The 9,213-nt window shown below is 43.3% G+C and overlaps 1 long non-coding RNA gene across 1 annotated transcript; it reads right to left on the reverse strand.

The window, feature by feature from the left end:
• Positions 1 to 739: 739 nt before the first annotated feature.
• LOC142784925 (uncharacterized) lies at positions 740 to 2,927 on the reverse strand. The gene is made up of 3 exons (XR_012888755.1): positions 2,804 to 2,927; positions 1,406 to 1,491; positions 740 to 1,053 (listed from the first exon to the last, which is right to left on the reverse strand). It is a non-coding gene; the product is annotated as an uncharacterized LOC142784925 (long non-coding RNA).
• Between the last annotated feature and the right edge of the window lie 6,286 nt (positions 2,928 to 9,213).

A 9,213-nucleotide genomic window follows, 5' to 3' on the forward strand; every position in this document is an offset into this window, starting at 1 on the left:
CCTGTTGTTGTGCTCAGTATAAAAACGCTCGTAGCACCTTCAATAAAATTCTGTTGACAGCGCTCTTTCCTGTTCTTTTTGCGGTAAGATTTTTAATATAGAAGGAATTTCATTTTCTTCCAATTTAGGTATAATTATGAGTTTTCATTGTATCACAACATGGAGCCGATTGCATCTCAATGTGGACAAAAATCACGATTTGTGAAATTCGTGATATTTTCTCATATATTTCAGCAGCTTGAGAGGTCTAATGATATTTTTTCCTCAAAATATACTTTTTGTGGAGTAAGTATTCACTGCTCAGATATTCATACAAAGTGCAATATTGCAATAAAAATGCAAACATAACACATTTTGGCTTTATTCTTGGAAGCAATTGTGGCAAAAAAATTGCACTAATATTATTGATCTTCAAATACCTTACAGAAGCAGATTTACTTAACAGGTAGACCAAATTTGCTTTAGAAAAAATAATTGGCAGTTTTAAAACGAAATTTTCCACAAACAGCACACAGACGGCATTATGGCATGAAGTTGTAAGCGAGCCACATGAACAAAACTTTTTTCTCGCTGAAATATTCTAGCAGTTCACTGTTTTCAACGCAGTAAGTCAACACGGTTTTTTTTTCAAATGCATTTCAGATGGTCGCCAAAGTGGCTGGGACGTTTGGCATGGAATGGTCCAGCTATATTTAGGCAAAATAACTTACACAAACAACAATATTTGTTCATCTACCATGACCACACTAGAAAAAGTTGTTCAGGCATTGTTACACTAAAATTTTCAGCGTCGTACTGCCTGAACAACTCCTTTGACAAACTCCAAACTCACGCCGAGAAAAAGCCGCTCTATCACGGTGGTTATTAAAGGCCTTGCGGCTGTAGACAATGTTGGAAATTAAAAAAAAATCAACTCATCAGTGCTGTCACTTCTTCTTCGTCATTACTGACACGGAAGATTTTTCGGTCATCTACGTAGAGGTTGAGAAACTAGGCTTGCTCTCGACTGGGGCCGAGGTATACTACGCAGGATGTCAGCGGAACCCTCTCGTCCTGTAATAAGAGCAAAAATGACTTCTAATAAAATGATGTTCATGCTGTTCTGGCAGCACCTTATGTGAAGAATGTGTAGTGTGTATCGTTTGAAATGGCGTGTAATTGACATTACACTGAACTCGAAGCATACAACCTATTCGTATGATGAAGACAAGACAGTTTTCCAGCATACCTCAAATTCCCGAATTTAGGTGAAGTGTTGGACTACAGCTCAAAAATGGCACTTACAAAAACCTGAACTCGCCTAAGAATCAAATTGCTTATAGGGTAGTGAGCAAGTGTGTAAAACAGTTCTTAAAGTACAACGTTCAGAATATGTAGCATTAATCAAAACGCACAAGAAACTCACCTCTTCATGTACAAACAGTGAAGGCATCTTTGCTTTCTCTTTTACATGAGAACAAATGATCTTGGGCGTGACACTAGTGAAGAGGTCTGCAAAAAAAGTAAAAGATTTAATGACTTTAATCACGCCTCTAAGAATTTGAGCAATTGTGACAATTCAGCAATCAGTGCAATTCTGACTGCCTCTATAAGGGCATCACAAATGAACAATTTTCTTGTTCTTTCTACCCTCACAAGAAGCTCCATTCATGGCATTTAATCCAAATTTGACGCTGTGCTTCCTATTTGCCTGCTTTCTAGACGTAGCGCTGCAAACATGTATTTTGTGCACCTAATCTAGCACAGAAATTCGTCATCTATAATTCAATCGTCTTAATTCATTGTAATTTGATAAAAGATGCGATACCTCGTCCAGTTTTTAAAGAGTCGCGGGCCTGCAAAAAGGCACTGCCATATAGCACGTATGAAATTATTTCTTTTTAAAAAAATTCTTCAAAGCTTGCTTTCAGAAAAAGCGTCTGGCATATTTCGACAGCCAAGCCCATCCTCTGATGGCAATCAGGGGCACGCTATTAGCGACTATTGACCACGGGATTTACAAACGTAACCCGTGTCTAAATACTCAGTTAAACACAATCAAGCAAGTAGGAGCGCTCGAACGACACTAATGCGCGTGGATGCCGTATAAGTTGCAGCAGCCATGGCTTATGCTAGAGCTACCGCACATAGCTCCCACAGCCACGTATACTCTCTCGATTCTTTTATAACACCGAATGTTATCGCAGATGAAAGCAAAGCACGAAAACAGCAAACAGAAACGAGGAAAAACAACGCACGGCGATGGCCACAACAACGCGTGTTTGGAAGCCTACTAGATTTTTCCCTGTTGCTGGTGACACGTGTCCTAAATATTTTAAAAGACCAACGCGCATGTGCTGAGAGCATCGCGGCATATCAGCACCTTAAACTATACCGTCTTTAAGCAAAAAAAGCCATTTCGTGAAAAAAAAGCCATTTCGCAAAAAAGCCATTTCTTTTTTTACGTTCACACCTGCAGACGCAGGCTGCACATTTGAGTGTTAATAGAAATGTTATTTCGATGTAGTCTGAGCGCATCTTGAAAGAATATCAATCACTTTGAGCAGTGTAGAGACAATGTGCGATCAGCAACAATTCGCGCCCTTGTTAAGTGATCACATCACTCACTGTATGAGTGATGCAGGCACTTACACAATATCGCGCACAGCACTGTGAACTCGTTAAGTCACACGTTTAATCGGGCATCTGCAACAGGCCCGCGAACGCATGCTGTTGTAAATGGCTGGCAGCCTACTTCGGCAGAGCTGCTGCAGGCGCCCAGCTAGCGCTGTATGATTACTACCTACGAAAACAGTACACTCACCGTTAACAGGCCCACGTTGTCCGTGTCCGCCACTCCATGAATATTCCTTAATCCTAGCGTCACTTCGAACGCGGTGTCATGCGTGACCACCATTCAAGATGCGCCTGTTCACTAGAACTCACACAGCGACCAAGACCCAAGATCAACGCAACGCATTTGAAAGACCGATGAGACAGAGAGAGCAACGTTAAGAGAGAGAAGGAGGAGGCACTGGCGGCGGCGGCACAGCTGTCGACGCAGGTGTTCGGTGAGGCAACTATTCGCTTATCTATTCGCTTATTATAAGACGGCGCCGAAAGGCAAACGCTGTGGCGCATACGGCGGACGGCGGTTCGACGCGGAAGGCAATCGAATTGCGCTTCAAGAATGACTTCTTGTAAATTGCAACTCTCCTTCCAGCCAGCCGCACCACGACGCAGGTTATTTACCAGCCTCGGGTTCTTTGAGTATTATGACGGAATGCGATTGCAGTGAGCAAAAAATAGTGAAGCAAAACTTGCGGAAAATAAAGTGCACCATGGAAGGGCCAGAAACAATAATTATTTCGTCCTCGGTGGTATTAGCGGCAGAGCATCGCTACACATTTTTCCAAAGAAATTTCTCTTCGCATTGTTTGCGTCTGGCGATTGCGCGTATGGTGCCGCAAACACTGAATGCGTAGTCGAAGCTGGAACAAATTAATCCACAGTCGCGGATGTTTAGAAGGCTTGTCATGCACCACGAAACGTGCCGAGGTTGTTATAACAAACATTTGCTGATCACATGATCAGCACAAAATTCCATATGGTTGCCCAATGAGCTAGCTAAACACCTGTAGCAAAGGCAGGGCACGTTCTTGTTAAACGTTGTTAATATAAACGATGGTTGTACATAAGTGCAGTGACAGCTTTCCGTGTGAATCGGTCATAACCCACGTTTTCGAGCATAGAAGCGCTTCAGCGGACCTAATCAGTAACCACAGCAAGTTCGTAAGCAACGATGAGGTACGAAAATGTGCAACTGTTTTCTATGTACTGAATAGTCCGTGTACAGTGCGTTGACCACCGCCATTCCTTAAGCCACCTCCCATATAGACTCCCAGTCTGAACAGGTGTGGGACCTTAAACACTAAGAAGCAGTGCCCCCCCTCCCGCACGCACGCACGCACGCACGCACGCAAACACACACACACACACACACACACACGAAATTCGAGGGCGCACGGGCTGATACACACGCATACTTATTCGCAGGCGCACACACATAAACGTATACACACATACGACCACACACACAGCGACTGTAAACGCACGTATGCATGGGCGTACACATGTACACAGGCACGCTTAACCCAAGCACGGACTCGCACATACCCGCGCACGCGCATATGCACGGGTGTACACAAAATCGCGCCCTCACGCGAACACTTGCTCAGGCTCACGCACACACACCCATAATCGGGTGAACATTATGTTCCTGTATATAATACATAGCAGACATGTAGCTTATAACCAACGCTAAGGTGAGCTTTCGTAACGTGGATTGCAGTTAATTGCCATTAGAGATGAAACGCGATTTGCTTCTGCTGGCATTCTGCTGTATTCGGACAGCCCCTTCACACTTTCTAAGTCTAGGCCGTCATTTAACGCAAGGTCCACATATTCGTGCAGTAGCTACGCTGCTCGGCCGCCAATCCGAAGGTCGCGCGTTCGATGCCGGCCGTGGCAGACGAATAAAGACGGAGGTGAAAAGGTAGAAGCCTGTGCGCTGTGCGATATCAGCGCCTATAAAGAACACCAAATGGTCAAAATCTCTAGAGCTTTCCTCTATGGCGACCTCATAATCATATTGAGGTTTTTGAGACGTAAAATCCCAAATATTATATTTATGTGTTTATTTATTTATTTATTTATCGTACCCTCAGGGCTTTACAGCATTGCAGAGGGGAGCGGGCACTGACGAACAACGTTAAAGAAAAGAATACATAGACAAGACACTAGAACATTATTAAACACTGGAAAGCAACTATTATCAACTGCAACTATATTATACAGCCAGTAGATTATACAAGAAAACTAACAACAAAATCAAACGTTTACATTTCCAACACCAAGTATGTTATCGAGCGATGTTTTGAAACTGCAAGGCGAGGTGATGGATGCAAATGATTGCGGGAGGTAGTTCCAATCCTTGCAAGTTTTAGGCAGGATTGAGTGGGAATATGTTGATGTCTTGAAGCGAGGAACAGCAACTTTCTGCGCATGGTCAGTACGAGTGGAAATGTATGATGGTGGGGTTATTAAAAGTGAACGCAGAAGGGAGTTGTTGTAAATTTTGTGGAAGAGTACGAGACGGGATATCTTACGGCGTGTAGCGAGTAAAGGAATGTCAATAATTGATTTCATGTTAGTTACGCTAGCGGTACGGCGATAATCTGATAATATAAATCTAACAGCGCGATTCTGAATGCTCTCAAGTTCATTAAATAAAATGATATTACCAGGGTCCCATATCAATGACGCGGACGAACGATTCCAACTGCGGACGAACGTACGTAATGTAAAGAAGCTTTTTTAAATCAACAGAGGCCATGTAAAAGTTTTTTCGCATGAATCCTAGAACCTGGTTTGCCTTACATGTGACAGAGGTGATATGGTGTTTCCAAGATAAGTTGTTAGTAATATGGACACCAAAGTATTTATAAGACGGGACAGGATCGAGTACGGTGCTGTTAAGGAAATAATTTGGACATGCGGTAGTATTACGTGATATGTGCATAGACTTGCACTTCGAAACATTCAATTCCATTTGCCATAATTTACACCAGTTAAGCACGTTAGTCAAATCTGTTTGGAGGGTAGTGATGTCATTAATATTAGATATTTGGTGATAAATTACACAATCATCCGCAAATAGGCGCATTGTTGAAGAAATATTGTTAGGCAAGTCGTTAATGTAAACTAGGAACAGCAATGGCCCAAGGACAGACCCCTGTGGCACTCCGGAGCGAACTGGTGTAGTAGACGAGTCGAAATTATTAGCCGATACGTATTGGGAGCGGTTAGTAGGAAAGCTATGGATCCAAGCGAGCACATATGAGTCAATGTTTAATAGGCTTAGTTTATGTAGTAGTAGGGAGTGTGTTACTTTATCAAAGGCTTTGCTGAAATCTAGAAAGATGCAGTCAGTTATTGTTCCAGAGTCAAGGGATATGTGTAAGTCATTAGTAAAAAGTAGAAGCTGTGTGTCACACGAATACTGTTTTCGGAAGCCATGCTGAGCGGCTGGAAAGAAATCATTGTTTTGAAAAAACTTGATAAGGTGAGAGTAAATGACATGTTCTAAAGTTTTACATGGTACTGATGTGAGAGAGATGGGACGAAAGTTACCTGGATCGTGGGTTGTTCCGGACTTATGTAAAGGTACCACTTTATAATTAACCTGTCGTTAGGAAGCACTGCCGTAAGAAGAGACTGTGTGAATATTCGTTCAAGGATTAGAGAAGAATACTCTGCCGTGTTTTTCAAGAATTTTGTGGTGTAACCATCGCAGCCGCATGAAGGTGAAATCTTTAGTTTATTGATGATGGACCGCATTGCTTCTGAGCTAATGACAATGATGTCCATCGAGGGAAAATAAACGGCTTTGCAGGAAGACTGTCGTTACTACTGGATGGTTCAGAGAAAGTTTCAGCAAAAGTACGGTTAAGTAAACATGCACACTGATGATCCGGAATTACATTACCTTGCGATATTAAAGACAGGTTGCTATGCTTGTTACCTCGTACAATGTTCCAAAATTGTTTGGGATTTTTTTGCAGCACTGATGGTAAGGTTCTGTTAAAAAGGTAAATTTAGCTACTTTTAGTTCACTTAAGTAGGTAGCAGCTGCAGATTTGTAAGCTAGGCATCGAGCCGAAGACTGAGATGTCCTCGCAGCTCTAAACAGTCTTTTCTTGCGGTTAGAGAGTCTATTTAAGTGTCCGTTGTAGCAGGGAGAATTAGTACTGCAGTACACCTTTCTTACCGGAATATAATTATTTGTTAGTTCCAAAATTTTACCTCTAAATAGGTTCCAGTTATCTTCTTCAGTGCGTTCAAAACTTGCAGGGAAAAAAGTATCAAAGAAAGAGCATAATTTAGTACTTATGGTGTTAAATTCAGCTCTGTTATAATCTCTGATCATTTTAAAACGGTTGGATGAGTGCAAGCGTGGAAACGATAGAGAAAAATGAATTATGTCGTGATCACTCAACCCAGGCAGCAGTGTTATCGGGGACACAAGATCTCGAGATGACGTCAACACGACATCTAGAAGTGATGATGTAGTCGAGGTGACACGTGTGGGATGCTGAACTAATTGTGATAGCCCAAAGTCGTTACAAATCGAAAGATTCGGTAGATTCAGATGACGTTGCCATAGAGCACTGGTAAGTGTCTGACCACTGAATGTCCGGGAAGTTAAAATAGCCTAAAAGAATAGTAGTCGCACCTGGGAAAGGAACATTAATCTGGTTTAAGCAGTCATGAAAAGAATCGCAAAAGTTCGATGGGCTGGATGGGGTTCGGTAACAAACTGCAATTATTAGGTTTTTAAAGCCAGTACGAATACAACACCATACCGATTCTAAGTCGGTGAGAACAGGAACAAGGAAACATTCATTGTCATCTTTAATCACGAGTAGAACACCACCACCTAGTCGCTCATATCTGTCACAGCGAAAGACTTTGTAACGTTGTTCACATTTTAATATTTTTGCATCAGAGACTGTATTCGACAACCACGTTTCAGTTAAAGTGACAATACCAGCGTCACAATCATTCATCAGGGCACACAAGTCATCACTTTTTGACAAAAGGCTACGTATGTTAGTACTTAGTACAGAGAGAGCACCGCCCCCTGCGTGACCCTAACTTAGATCACTTTGCGGCATACGGCCAGACCGGAGTCGACGCGGGGAGGCAGCATGACTATTTGCGGTTCTGTATGTGGAATTACTGATGTTTTCGTCGTTACTTACAGCGTCGCTAACACTTGCGCTATCTCCTACGTTATTACTAGCCGGGGAAATTTTTCTTGTGGATGGACCGATGACGTACACTGCTTTAGTGGTTTTATCATAGCAGTAGCGTTTTCCGTTGGCGAAAAGTTTCGTGTGTTGAAGATTGAACGAAACATGCAGTCCATTGCCATATTCGTACAGAGCCTTTCTCGTATCACGTGTCGTTGCACAAAAGTCCTCACTCATAGAAACATTGCAGCCTTTTAGTAAGAAGCGTTTATCAAAAACGGTTTCCTTTGTTTTGTAGGCCGAAAATTTTAAGATAAGAGCACGGTTCCGGCCACTAGAGAATTTGCCAATTCTATGCCCACAGGCTATACTATCAGACGATATTGTCAGCTGAAGCTTGCTAGCGAAAATTTTAAGAACTTTCATTTCAGATTGTTCGGCAGTCTCTGAAGCGACATCTTCAATCCCAAAGAACACAACGTTGCCCCTTCGGGAGCGGTCCTCGAGATCGTCAAGACGGGTTCGAAGCGAGTTCGTTTCAGTTTCTACGCGCTCCACTCAGCACGTATCGCATCAAGGTCTTCCCTCACGCTGTCGAAACAAGCTAAGTGGCTTTCCACAGAACCGAGACGCTTGCCAATGTCGGCGATTTGGCTCGTAGCTGGTTTCTGTTGCTCCTTTAATTCGGATATGTTATTGGACATGGCTGTTCGGGATGCCTCTATTCTAATAGACCACACGGACAAGTCCTTCAGCATTTTGGCAATATCTGCCAGAGAATTATCGCCAGGACCAGGATTTTGCTCCACATCCTCACACATAAGCAAGAAAAGGGCACTGAATGGTTTAAGCAATGCTTCTGGGCATGGAAGCGCCACAATAAAGTGATCATCAAATTTGAAACAGGAATGAGGAAGGTGACTAAGGTAACTAACCTGCGAAAAAACGAAGAACCACGGTATGAGCATTGTTCTCTCGGCGCCTCTATGCCCACTGGCGAAGACTAGCGCGCGTCCTGGGTTTGTAGGCCACGGTGGAGCCACTGTTGCAACTGTCGATGTTGATCCGGCATAGCTCGCAACGAAGCTAGCTTGAGCAGGAAGCGTAGCAGGAAGATGTGGTTCGAGCGGCGTCGGTGAGTGCGTGGATAAATGCGATAGGCACATGCCGGTATCGTTGGCGGCGAAACGCATGACACGGAGGTTGTCAAAGGAGACACTCATGCTGCTATCACCCATCAATCCACCGGGCTGGAAGCCGTCAACGCAGGCGCCAATAATCTGCGAAAAAACGAAGAACCATGGTATGAGCATTGTTCTCTCGGCGCCTCCATGCCCACTCTTCTTCTTATACGGCATATTCCATCTGATGAATTGTCACCTACACCCTTCTCAGGCACAAAAGCACCCTTAGAGCCTAT

This window comes from Rhipicephalus microplus, chromosome 2 (assembly GCF_043290135.1).
Source record: "Rhipicephalus microplus isolate Deutch F79 chromosome 2, USDA_Rmic, whole genome shotgun sequence".
Lineage (NCBI taxonomy): Eukaryota > Metazoa > Arthropoda > Arachnida > Ixodida > Ixodidae > Rhipicephalus > Rhipicephalus microplus.